This window comes from Lynx canadensis, chromosome A1, assembly GCF_007474595.2.
Source record: "Lynx canadensis isolate LIC74 chromosome A1, mLynCan4.pri.v2, whole genome shotgun sequence".
Lineage (NCBI taxonomy): Eukaryota > Metazoa > Chordata > Mammalia > Carnivora > Felidae > Lynx > Lynx canadensis.
In genome coordinates this window covers 188,399,909-188,414,243 of record NC_044303.2, presented here as the reverse complement: position 1 = coordinate 188,414,243, position 14,335 = coordinate 188,399,909, and positions in this window count along the sequence as shown.

The following is a 14,335-nucleotide window of genomic DNA, read 5'->3' as shown; positions in this document are numbered from 1 at the left end:
GGGGACAGCGGAACATGCGCATGAGCCAACAAGACTGCTGTTCCTTGCCACCCTTAGCATCTGATGTTATCCATGTCCCAGGCGCACAGAATTCCAGTGGACCTAAGAGGCATGGGAGTTCCTGGAGACAACCCTGAGGGGCCATGCTTTTCTCTTGAACTAGAACTTGGTTTGAACACAGAAAGAAGGTATATCCATTTCCTAGGGCTGCTGTAACAAAGTGCACAAACTGGGTGGCTTAAAACAACAGAAATTTATTCTCTCTAGTTCTAGAGACAAGAAGTGTGAAATCAAGGTGTCTGCATGGCCAAGCTCCCTCTGAGACACTGGGTAGAATCCTTTCTTCTTCCTTGCCTCTTCCTAGCTTCTGGAGGTGGCCATCGATCCGTGGTGTCCCTTGCCCTGTAGCTGCATAACTGCACTCTCAGCCTCCACCTTCACAGTTTTCTTGAAAGGACACTGGTCAGTGATACAGGATCGAGGGCCCACCCGACTCCAGTATGGTGTCATCTTAACTCATCTGGAATGACCCTATTTCCAGATAAGGTCACATTCTGTCATATTGGGTGTTGGAGGGTCACGATTCAACCTATAACAGAAGGCAATGGCATTTTAAGAAACATGAATGACTAAGGATCCCTCTCAAATCCTTACTGGTGTTGCTTCCTTATATTAGGCAACCACATTTCTTGACACCAAAGAAAAGGAAGGGATGGGGCAACCCATTGTCCTTTTCCTTTCTGCTCTTCCTTACTCATCAACAAGCCAAAGGTAGAGTATTGATAAGATGTGCACGTATCAAGAAGTTCATTGCAGCATTACTCACAACAGCCAAGACACGGAAACAACCTGACTGTTTGCAGATGGATGAATGGATAAAGAAATGGGGGCGATGGGTGGCTCAGCTGGTTAAGCATCTGACTCTTGATATCAGCTCAGGTTTTGATCTCAGGGTCGTGAGTTCAAGTCCTGCATTACGCTCCATGCTGGGCGCAGAGCCTACTTAAAAAAGAAAAGAAAAGAAGAGAGGCACCTGGGTGGCTCAGTTGGTTAAGTGTCTGACTATTGATTTTGGCTGAGGTCATGGTCTCATGGTTAGTGAGTTCAAGTCCTGCATCGGGCTCTGTCCTGATAGGGCAGAGCCTGAATGAGATTCTGCCTTCCCTGGATCTCTGCCCCTCCCCCACTTGCTCTCTATCTCTCTCTCTCAAAATAAATAAAAATAAACTTTAAAAAATGTTTGAAAAGAAAGAAATCATAGTGTGTGAATACATACACATGCTGGAATATTATTGAGGCTTAAAAAAGGAGATCCTGCTGTATGCAACAACATGGATAAACTTGGAGGGCATTATGCAAAGTAAAATAAGCCAGTTACAGCAGGACAAATAAAGACATGGTATCATTTATGTGTGGAATCTAAAAAAATCCAATTCAGAGAAGCAGAGAGTAGAACAGGGTCAGGGAAGTGGGGAAAATGGGAAGATGTTGGTCAAAGGGTACAAAGTTGCAGTTAGGTGGGATGGATAAATTCTAGAGATCTAAAGTACTGCTCTGTGATTATAGTCAGTAGTACTATAGTGTGAACTAAAACTTCGGGAAGAGTATAGATCTCAGGTGCTCTCACCACTAAAAAAACAAAAAAGGTAACTCTGCGAGGAGATGAATATGTTAAGTAGTTTGACTGCTGTCCTCGTATCACGGTGTATGTAAATATTAAAACATCATGTTGTGCACCTGAAATATATACAATTTTTATTAAAACATGAAAACAAAACAACAACAAAAAAAACAAAGAACAGAAACAAACAAAAAGAAGTGAAATAAAGGGCTGCCTCAGTGGCTCAGTCAGTTGAGCGCCCAACTCTTGGTTTCGGCTCAGGTTCGTGGGTTCTCACAGTTTGTGGGTTCGAGCCCCACATCTGGCTCTGTGCTGGCAGTGCAGAGCCTGCTTGGGATTCTCCCTCTCTCTCTCTGCCCCTCTACTGCTTGCACTGTCTCTGTCTCTCTCAAAATAAATAATTAAAGAAAAAAAACCTTAAAAAAAAAGAAAAAGAGGTGAACTAAGAGCAGTTAACTACCTGTGGCATTTCTACTGTTAGTGTATGAACTAAATACATATCCACATAGGAGCCATGAAACATGAATTGTATAATTTCAGGGATCCTACATATAAGTTAATACTCTTATTATTCCATTGAAAAGTGACACTGCAGGGCACTTGGGTGGCTCAGTCAGTTAGTTAAGCGTCCTACTTTTGATCTTGACTCCGGTCATGATCTCAGGGTTTGTGAGATCAAGTCCTGAGTTGGGGTCTGTGCTGACAGCACGGACACTGCTTGGGATTCTCTCTCCCTCTCTCTCTCTCCCTCCCCTGCTTGCACCTGTGCTCTCTCTCTCAAAATAAATAAACTTAAAAAAAAATGTTTAAGGGGAGCCTGGGTGGCTCAGTCAGTTAAGCATCCGACTTGGCTCAGGTCGTGATCTCATGATTTGTGAGTTCAAACCCCACATCTGGTGAGCTCTAGCCCCACTTCAGGCTCCACACTGCAGAGCCTGGTTGGGGTTCTTTCTCTCTCCCTCTCACTCTTTCTCTCTGCCCCTCATGGAATTCTCTATCCCTCCCTATCTCTCTGCCCCTTGCTCACTCGTGCCCTCTTTCTCTCAAAAAAAAGGAAAAAAAATTGTGTTTTAAAAAAAGAAAAGTGACATCGCACAATATAAAGATGAACAGTAAAACTCATGTTAATATTTAAAATATTTATTTATTTAGAAAATTAAATAGCAACTAAGAAAACCCATGACAAGTTGAGAGATGGACAAAGAAAAGAAAAGCCTTTATATTTTACCGCTTTTAACAGCACATTTCTCTGCTTTTTGAACAGGGGACCCCCCATTTTCATTTTGCATGGGGCCCTGCAAATTGTATAGCTGACCCAGTTCCCACCTCTGTCCCCTCTGAAGTCGAACTCAGAGGAAACCTACTGCTATGGTCTGAATGTTTGTGTCTCCCTCAAATTCGTATGTTGAAACCCTAACACCCAACAGTGATGGCATCAGGAGGTGAGGGGTTTTTGGGGGTGATTAGGTCATGTTGGTGGAGCCCCCATGAGTGGGATTTGTGCTTTATGAGAGAGACCCAAGGGAGATCCCTAGCCCCTTCCACAGTGTGAAGACACAGCAAGAAGGAACTGGCCATGACCCAGGAAGAGGGCCCCCAACAGAACGTGACCACGCTGATGCCATCTTTACCTTTGGGTTCCCAGCCTCCAGAACTTGTGAGAAATATATTCCTGTTGCTTATCAGTGGCTCAGTCTGTGGTATTTTGTTATAGCACCCCAAATGGACTAAGACACCCATTCATGTTTCCTCCCCGAGATATTCTGTGCCATATCACTCTTAATCTGAACTCATCCCTCTCCCTCCACGGGCAACACGTGGGGGAAAGTTTTCCCTCTTTCTCCCCAACATTACTATTTACCCTCACACAGTGTGGGCTTCTTGAGGACAGCAAGCACAGTGCCTGATTTCAAGGAGGTGCTCAATACAGGTTTGCTGATTTAATTTATAAATGAGGGGCGTATGGATAGCAGCACAAACAGGGCCTGAAGGAATCACCTGACTCAGGCTTCATTTGGTAAGGAGTTACTGTCCCCATTTTTCATACGAGACCGAGGGAGCTGTGTGACCGTGGACATGTATGCTCTTTGAGCCTTATTGTTCCTATTAGTAAAAAGGAGGAACTATTCTTTCCCTAAAACTGCTGTGATGTGGGGCGCCTGGTGGCTCAGTCAGTTAAGAGCTCGACTCTTGGTTTTGGCTCAGGTCATATTCTCATGGTTTGAGATCCAGCCCCGTGTTGTGCTTTGCGCTCACAGCTTGGAGCCTGCTTGGGATTCATTCTCTCTCCCTCTCACTCTCTGCCCCTCCCCCACTGTCTCTCTCTCAAAATAAATAATATAAACTTAAAAAAAAAGATGTTGTGACTGAAAAGAAGAAACATTCGGGGAAGTACAAACTACTCGCTAATGTTTCCCCTTCATAATAACAACCAACAGGCTAGAACCTTCCTAGAATAACAACCAACAGGCTAGAACATTCCTAGGGTGTTGCTCTTTAGAGCCTGAAGCAAGCACTGTGTAAACTCACTGTGGGGACTTGGCGAGCAGCCTTCTTTCCGTGGGCCTCAGTTTCTTCTATCAAAGGAGGAGATGGAATGAAATCGTGGGGGGCGCACAGACCCAGGGACATAATGAGATCCAGAAGACAACGTTTAAGCAAGACAAGCTTGCTGAGGTGAAGAAAAGCCTCACAGCTCTCCTGGTCTACACCCCACCCCCAGCCCCAGCCCCACCCCCACTTTGAAAGAGATAGGGATAGGGAAGTATTTCTCTCTTTGAGGGTCAAAAGGCCCAGGTGCCAGGGAGGTACAGGGGAGCAGGATAGAGTGGTAGGACAGCCGTGAAGCAACAGCCTGTGGCACATCCAGAACAAGAAGCCCTTTCAACACCCTCTGATGGTCCCAGCTTCAGAATTTGGGCCTATTATTGCTAGACTGTTAGATTTTTCAAAAGAAGGAAGAAATTGAGATATTGCTTAATTTTAAAACACTGGCTTAAAAAAAAATTGCCGCGTGGCCACACCCAGCATCAGCCCTAGTTTGTGGACTCTGGGATAGGTGTGTGGTAAGGAGCCTCCCAGACTGACTAGCAGTCTGTGGGGAACAATGGAGCAAGACCCTAAGAACAAGCCAGTCTCCAGGAGGAAATAAAAGCAGCCATTGACTTCAAAGCCCCCGAGCCTGCCAGACCCTCCTCCGACAGACAGACAGACAATGAACAGGAAGGAAACTGAGACCGGGACAGTAAAAAGCAGCCAGACAAGCTTGTTGGGGCCTGCAGGTGGGGCCTTCAAGATGGGAAGGTCCTGACTGCCAGCAGCGGGATGCCAGCAGGTCACCTTCTGTGAGGTGCTCCTGAAGCTTCCAGGTGTGCAGAGACCTGAGCTGAAGGGCCAAGAATTAGGGTAGCAGCCGCCGTCTGGGGGCCCTGAGGCTAGGGGGTGGGAGAGGGGGCTGGGCCATCTTCTATTTAAAAATGTTTTTGATCACACAAGTATCACTCTCCTCCTAAGCGTGATTGAAATATTATTAAGATCCTGGGGCGCCTGGGTGGCTCAGTTGGCTGAGCGTCCGACTTCGGCTCAGGTCATGATCTCACAGTCTGTGAGTTCGAGCCCCGCATCGGGCTCTGTGCTGATGGCTCAGAGCCTGGAGCCTGCTTCTGATTCTGTGTCTCCCTCTCTCTCTGCCCCTTCCCTGCTCATGCTCTGTCTCCCTCTGTCTCAAAAATAAATAAAAACATTAAGAAAAAAAAAATTAAAAAAAAAAAAAGATCCTGAACGCCACCCTCCTACCAGAACCAGGCAGCCATGTGATATCAACGTAGTGACATTCTTCATGTGGTGGGGGGCACGTAGACAGTGGGGGTCAAGGAAAACCAGATCAGAGGCTCCAGGTAGCAGTGCTGGAGGAGGTAAGAAGGGGCCAGATTCTGAGCATATTTCGAAGTTAAGGCTACTAGGAGGCCCTGCTAAGGGACCCGATGTGGGATGTGAAAGAGGGACATCAGGAAGACCTCCAAGATTTTTGTTCTGAGCCCCTGAAGACCGAAAGTGCTCATTTACTCATACAAAGATCTGAATCTTCTCACCAGGGATGTTTCTGATGTATTGCCCTCCCCCCACCCTAGCTCCACCTCCTGCCGGCTGGGTTAAGGCTGGCTTCTGAGTGACACCGCTTCAGACTTCGATCTTGGCCTCGCTTCTTTACAGTTGCTGCTCTCAGCCAGTTAATCCCAATTTCCTTATTGGCAAAACGGGGATAATAACAGCACCTCCTTTACAGAGTTATATGAAGATCAAGTGATACGATGTCTGGTGAGTACAGGGCACTGAATGGGTGTGAGGCAAAATTCCCATATTGTCATTAAGTTGTAATCATATGTATACATAGTTTTGTGACCTGCTCCTCTGCCCCAGGTTACCTTGTTAGCATTTCTCATGAGATACCTTAAAAATATCTTTCAGGGGTGCCTGCGTGGCTCAGTTGGTTAAGAGTCCGAATTTGGCTCAGGTCATGATCTCACAGTTTGTGAGTTTGAGCCCTGCATCCGGCTCTCTGCTGTTAGTGCGGGGCTTACTTGGGATCCTCTGTCCCTCTCTCTCTGCCCCTCCTCACTCACACTCTCCCTCTCTCTTTCCCTATCAAAAATAAATAAATATTTAAAAAAGACATCTTTCAAAAATATTTGTATTGGCTACATGATATGTTATCATACAGATAAATATTTATTTAACCAGTTTTTTATTGTTGGATATTTTAGATTATTACTAACAGCTATTGGTAACTTTTGCACTGCTTCTGTTTTTTCTCTGTGTATTATAAACAACGCTGAGGTAAAAATCCTAAAAACAGGGGCACCTGGGTGGCTCAGTCAGTGAAGCATCTGACTCTTGATCTCAGCTCAGGTCTTGATCTCAGGGTTGTGAGTTCAAGCCCCACAGTCGGCTCCACACTGGGTGGGAAGCCTACTTAAAAATTTTTTCTAAAAACATACTTTGTTTATACTTCTCCAATTGTATCTTGAGGATATATTCCTAGAGGTGAAATTGCTGTGATAAAGAGTATGAACAGTTTTATGGCTTCTGAAATAGATAATAAATTAACCTCCAGGAAGAGTCTACCAAAACACATTCCTGTCAATACAACGTTAAAAAGTGATTGCTTCCCTGGCCCTTCCCCAAAACTGAGTCACCATTAATCAAACAAAACAAGGAAAGAAGAATATATTAGATTTTCCCCCAAATTGATTATGAAATGGAATACATTGTTTTAGTTCACATCTCTCTGCTCTCCAATGTGAGTGGAATTTAAAAATGTGATTATCAGTCATTTGTATTTTTTTAAGTTTTTTAAAAAATTTTTTTAATGTTTATTTTTATTTTTCAGAGAGGCAGAGCACGAGCCAGGGAGGGGCAGACAGAGAGAGGGAGACACAGAATCTGAGCTGCTCAGAGCCCAATGCGGGGCTGGAACCCATGAACTGTGAGATCATGACCTGAGCTGAAGTCAGACATTCAACCAACGGAGCCACCTAAGTGCCTCTGTCATTTGTATTTTTTCTGCAAACTGTCCTTTATCCCTCTTTCTGTTGGCATACTCGAGTTTTGCTAAAGGAAGAGCTGGCTGTGTATTAAAACTAACAAGAATTCGTCTATTGAATTTGTTGCAAATATTCTTCCTGCTGTCTTTAAATTTTATACTGGGTTTTTATAACTTACAGGACATATACAGTCAGACCTCTTTTCCCTTCCTGAGAGATACGCTTCCAAAACGTTTTGGCATACCTGCTCAAATGCACCTGGGTTCCCAGCTTGATGGCCAACCTCTGCCCTAGCTTGATTCATGACCATCAGCAGGTGACATCTCTCAGGTCATAGTTTCCCTGCCTGTCAAAGGGGGGTAGACGTGGTTAGACCTCTGAGCTCCCTTCCAGCTCTGGCATTCTATGATTCTAGGTTTAGAGCTAGAAATTTGGTTGTAAGCTCAGAGCTCATTGCAAGAAACCTTTACTGCTTATTATGACACTCTCTGTCTTAGCTTGGGCTGCTCTAACACCATTACCATAGGCTTGGTGACTCAGACAGCAGACATTTATTTTTCACAGTTCTGGAGGCTGTAAGTCTGAGGTCAAGGTACCAGCATGGTTGGGTTCTTGAGGAGGGTCCTCTTCCTGGTTTTTAGACAGCCGTTTTCTTTTTATATCCTCACCTGGCGGAAAGAGAAAGCTCTGGTTCTTTCATCCTCTTATAAGAGCACCAGTTCCACCATGGGGCTCTATCTCTATGACATCGTTCATAGACCCAGTTACTTCCCCAAGGCCCCACATCCAAAAGACATCACGTTGGGGACTGGGACTTTAACATATCAATGGGGCGGTGGTGGGGGGTGAAGCAGATACAAACATTCAGCCTACAGCAGTGTCTTAATTGGTCTTCCATTTTTGATCCCTTCAGGCTCCAATCTTTTTTTTTAATTAATTAATTTAATTTACATCCAAGTTAGTTAGCTTATAGTGCAACAATGATTTCAGGAGTAGATTCCTTAATGCTCCTTACCCATTTAGCCCATCCCCCCTTCCACAACCCCTCCAGTAGCCCTCTGTTCATTCTCCATATTTAAGAGTCTCTTGTGTTTTGTTCCCCTCCCTGTTTTTATATTATTTTTGCTTCCCTTCCCTTATTTCATCTGTTTTGTATCTTAAAGCCCTCATATGAGTGAACTCATATGATATTTGTCTTTCTCTGACTGACTAATTTCGCTTAGCATGATGCCCTCTAGTTCCATCCACGAAGTTGCAAATGGCAAGATCTCATTCTTTTTGATTGCCGAGTAATACTCCATTGTGTATATATACCACATCTTCTTTATCCCTTCATCCATCGATGGACATTTGGGCTCTTTCCATACTTTGGCTATTGTTGATAGTGCTGCTATAAACATGGGGGTGCATGTGCCCCTTCGAAACAGCAAGCCTGTAGCCCTTGGATAAATACCTAGTAGTGCAATTGCTGGGTAGTAGAGTAGTTCTATTTTTAATTTTTTGAGGAACCTCCTTACTGTTTTCCAGAATGGCTGCACCAGTTTGCATTCTCACCAGCAGTGCAAAAGAGATCCTCTCTCTCTGCATCCTCCTCACCATCTGTTGTTGCCTGAGTTGTTCATGTTAGCCATTCTGACAGGTGTGAGGTGGTATCTCATTGTGGTTTTGATTTGTATTTCCCTGATGATGAGTGATGTTGAGCACTTTTTCATGTTTCGGTTGGCCATCTGGATGTCTTCTTTGGAGAAGCGTCTATTCATGTATTTTGCCTATTTCTTCACTGGACTATTTGTTTTATGGGTGTTGATTTTGATAAGTTCTTTATAGATTTTGGATACTAACTCTTTATCTGATATGTCGTTTGCAAATATCTTCTCCTATTCTGTTGGTTGCCTTTTAGTTTTGCTGATTGTTTCCTTTGCTGTGCAGAAGCTTCTTATTTTGGAGAGGTCCCAATAGTTCATTTTTGCTTTTGTTTCCTTTGCCTCTGGAGACGTATTGAGTAAGAAGTTGCTGCAGCCAAGGTCAAAGAGGTTTTTGCCTGCTTTCTCCTCGAGGATTTTGATGGCTTCCTGTCTTACATTTAGGTCTTTCATCCATTTTAAGTTTATTTTTGTGTCTGGTGTAAGAAAGTGGTCCTGGTTCATTCTTCTGCATGTCACTGTCCAATTTTCCCAGCAACACTTGCTGAAGAGACTGTCTTTATTCCATTGGATATTCTTTCCTGCTTTGTCAAAGATTAGTTGGCCATACATTTGTGGGTCCATTTCTGGGTTCCTTGTTCTGTTCCATTGATCTGAGTGTCTGTTTTTGTGTTCAGTCTCCAATCTTAAATGGGCACTGGTGACGTCAACCTTCCCAGAAGGCAGTTGTGAACTCTACTCAAGGTCTATAGACTGGACCCCCACCTCCTTGGCAGTCCTTGATCTCTCCCCTGCTCTCCAGCCTTGTTGCCTACTGCTCTCTGTCAAAACAAATATTTGTGGTGCTCCAAATATTTTTGCTCATACCATTGCCTTTGCTGGGAATGCTCCCACAGTATAAATTTTACATGGAAAAATATTACCTAACTTTTAAACCCTGGTTAAGCACCACCTCCTCCTTCAAGTCTTAGCAACCATTTCCCGACCCAAAGGAAATTTTCTCTCTTTTGAGTCACAGTATTTTTCACGTGCCACATGTGTTATGATTGTTGATATTAGGTCTTATTTCCTGAACAGAAGTACACAAACTTCTGAGGCAATATGGCAAGCCACTAAATTAGTGAGTGCAAGCAAACTGGCAGTCTATATGATATTTTTAGAATTGGGAAATGTCACGTAAATTCCCAATTCCATTTCTCTTGAAAAATCAGAAGATTTGAATTACAGTCCTACAAGGCAGGGTTCAGGAAACTATGGCCCAAGGGCCAAATCTGGCCTGTCACTTGTTTTTGTAAATAAAGTTTTATTGGAACACAGTCACACCCATTTGTTTATATATTCTCTGTGGCTATTTTTGTGCCACAATGGCAGAGGTAGGTAGCTGCCACAGAGATTATATGGCTCACAAAGCCTATTTAATATTGGGTCTTTTACACAAAATGTTTGCTGAGCCCTACTGTAAAGCACCAAATGTGGGCCACCATAGAGGCTCCCTTTAAATGGAGCACACATCTCCAGTTCCTGCCAGGAAACCCCCCACCCACTCGTAGATCAAACCTGGCCAGTTGCAAGTATTTCTCTTACCCTCCAAGGCCTTTGAATCATTTGCATTTTTCATTCTTATTAATCCTCTAAATCACACCCTCACACAACATGAAAGCCATTATGCCATATAAGCAAGGCAATCTGTAAAACGTACCTAATAACATTATACTGCCAATATGAAATTTGATGATCAAGACTAAGAATATTCTTCAGTAACTGGAGATGAAGTAACTACTGATGAAGTAACTGCTTGCAGTTCAAACCTTGGGGTCTAAAGTCAGATTTGCCTGGGTTGAGATTCCAGCTGTAACACAGGTAAACTGAGTGACCCCAGTATATAAGATTGCCCTTTACTTTTCTCACCTAAAAATGCGGATAATGGGGTACATGGCTGGGGCCTAGAACTTACTTTAAATATACACATACAGGGGCACCTGGGTGGCTCAGTTGGTTAAGCATTCAATTTCAGCTCAGGTCATGATCTTATGGTTGGTGAGTTCAAGACCCGTGTCAGGCTCTGTGCTGACAGCTCAGAGCCTGGAGCCTACTTCAGATTCTGTGTCTCCCTCTCTCTCTCTCTGCCCCTCCCCAACTTGTGCTCTGTCTCTCTGTCTCTCTCTCTCTCTCAAAAATAAATACACATTAAAAAATAAAAAAAAATACATACATACATAAGAATCCTGTCTTAAAAAAAAAAAAAAAAGGGATGGGCGCCTGGCTGGCTCAGTCTGTAGAGCATGTGACTGTTGATATCAGGGTTGTGAGTTCAAGCCCCATGTTGGGCATAGAGCTTACTTAAAAAAAAAATTAAAAACATGCCGATAACAATAGTAACTACCCCTGGATTGAAGAAAGGATGAATTAAATTCCTTCAACTAGTATTTACAAATACCGACTGTCTGGCACTGTGCTGGGCTCTTGGGATACAAGAGTGAACAGAAAGGATAGTCTCCCCTCACTAAGAGCTTACCCTCTAGAAGGGGACATGGGTCAGGCAGCAGATACCAGAACCCGTGATACCTCTGCATTTACCCATAGCTGTGTTGGGAAGTGCTGACTGGCCTCTGGCTGCCAGACCCTTCTCCAAAGCAGCCAGGCAGCCAGAATTAGCTTGGCCCTTAGGTAAACCCAACCTGGAAGTCAGGGAATTAATGCCCCAAATGCAGCCCTCAGCCAATGGGGAATGGGAGCCAGTGGATAAAGGCTTCCACCTCCCACGCTCGTGTTTCAGCAGAACAACTCTGTGAGGTGTTCTACAAGCTTCCCAGAGGTGCCTCCCCCACAGTAGTAAGGCTAACACTCTTAGCTGACTTTGCATCTTCCTGTCTCTTCCCACATCCCCGTGCTCGCTTCAGCAGCATATACACTCAACCTGCACCCTCACCCCCACTCTGGCAATGTCTTCCAAATAACCAATCCACAGTCAAATCCTTGTCTCACTCTGCTTTAAGGGAAACTCAAAGTAGAATGGACATTAAAAAAGAAGAAGAAAGAAAAAATACAAGAAGGTAGTGAGAGCCATGCAGAGAATTAAAATAGACATGAACAAAGTAAGTAATCAGAGGCATGGAAAGCCTCAGCTAAGACCTGGGGACAAGAAGAATTCAGCCATGCATGGTCTAGGGGAAAGAATAATATGGAATGGAGGGAACAGCTGGTGCAGAGGGCTGAAGCAGGAGTGTGGTTGGCATGATAAAGAAGAGAAAGGAGAGTGAACTAGGAATTTAGCGGGTGAGGAAATGAGTGGAGAGGAGGCCAGATGGTGAGGGACATCATAATCCAGGAACATCATTCTAAATGCCATGGAGGAGAGGTCATGGGAAGGTTTTAAGCAAAGGAGTGACGTGGATTGATCTGCAGTTTTGTGAGAGTAGGTTAGTGGGGAGGGAGTAAAAACGGGACGCCCAGCCATGACGGTGGCTTGGACTAGTGTAGTAATAATGGGAATAGAGAGAAATAGAAGATTTGGGATATGTTTTACAAAGAACAATGGCAAACACAAATAGGGCCTACTGTTTGTCCCACGTTCTTCTAGCAACCCTCTATATATTAACTAAACGTTCACAAAATCCTAGGAAGATGGCTATTATTCTTAGTCCCATTTTATAGATAGGAAAACTGAGGCACAGAAAGATTGAGTGATTTGCCTAAGGTCACCCGGGCAGGAGATCTGAACTGAGACCATCTGGCTCCACAGGCATACTCTGCCTCACTAGTGCCTACTGAGGGATCAGATGTGGGGAGGAGGAAGCCTGAAGGGAAGCAGGCCCCCAGAGCTGCAGACGTTCTGTTAGAACTGCCGGTCCCCCTAGCCCCCAGGCCTCCACTGCTGGTGAAGAAGGGGCCACTGACATCGCTGGGCTCCAGGCAAGAGCCCATCCGTACCTGTCCCTACCACTCATAGCCTCACCACTGCCATCACAATCTGCCTCACGACCATGTTGGGGATTTGAGCCCTCTTCAGCCCAGGCCTTTCCTCCCTCCCCCAGACTCAGATCTTCCTGGCAGTGCCCCCTCACTTTCTCCCCATCGCCCACAGGGACCCCACCCAGCCATGGGCAAAGCCCCCCATATCATCAGACTCCTTAGTGTCCCCTTCACCTTCTGGCTGTCATTCCTGGGCTGGACATTCAAATCACTTCCAGCGCTTGGAAACACACCAGAGTCCAGGCACCCCACCGGACTAATTAAATTAAAATCTCTGACGGTGGGGTGCAGGCAGTAGTATGGTATCCTGGTTCCCCAGTTACTTATTTGTTATTATTACTTTTATTATTTTATAAAAAAAAATTTAATGTTTATTTGTTTTTGAAAGAGAGAGACAGAGCACAAGCAGGGAAGGGGAAGGGAGAGGGAGACACAGAATCCGAAATAGGCTCCAGGCTCTGAGCTGTCAGCAGAGCCGGACATGGGGCTGAACCCACAAACCGTGAGATCATGACCTGAGTCGAAGTCAGACGCTTAACCGACTGAGCCACCCAGGCGCCCCTCCAGTTTTTTAGTTTGAATGTTTATTTATTTTTGAGACAAAGAGAGCGGTGGTGGGGCAGAGAGGGAGGGACAGAGGATCTGAAGCTGGCTCTGCACTGTCAGTGCAGAGCCCGATGCGGGGCTCGAACCCAGGAACCGTGAGATCGTGACCTGAGCCAAAGTTGGGTGCTTCACTGACTGAACATCCCAGGCGCCCTTCCCCAGCTGTTTCTAATTTGTGCCTCCAGAACCAGGACCCAGACCCCGGTTCTGCCAAGCACTCAGCTTCCCCAGCCGCTGTCTCTCTCAAGTGGTGGTGCTGCCATTCCTGCCTCTGCTCCATGGGCCTGGAGGTGGGGGGCTCCTCCTTGCTCCCCTTTGTCACTGCCAGACCTTTCTCCACCGTCGTTCCTGTAAAACCTTCTGGCTTTGAACCTCCTGTCATGGGAGCGCAGCTCTTGTCACCTCTCCCATTCAGTCACCTCCCGGCCAGCAGGTCACCACCTCATTGCTTGAGGATTTTAGCTCCTGGCTCCCCGTCATGCTCTCTGACCAGGTCCTGTTTTAAGTCTTGCTGTTTTCAATTCCCAACAGACACATGTACTTTGCAACACTCTCATTCCATGACCTTCTGTCTTCCAATCACCTTGCCTTGGCCACCCCATGCTAGGGTCTGGCTCCATCTGTAACCTCAGCTTCTAGTTCACTCCCTCTAGGACTCAGCCCCCAGTGATCCTTGAAGGCCGGGATCCTGCCCCCTCTCCAATGACTCATGTCCTCTCTTCCCACATTGTCCACCTTCGGCCCCAAGCTCAATCTGTCAAACCACTCCATTGCATCTACCCTTAACCCCATTGCCTTTCTTATGATTCGTAGCATCCGCTTGGCTAAACCTCAACCCCGGTTAAACCCACCTGTCTGTTCCGTGCCAGCTCCAGTGCAGCTGAGCGTGACTGGACAAGAAAACAGCTGTGCTGGTGGCCTTCAGTGAAGCCACCATCATTAAGCACAAG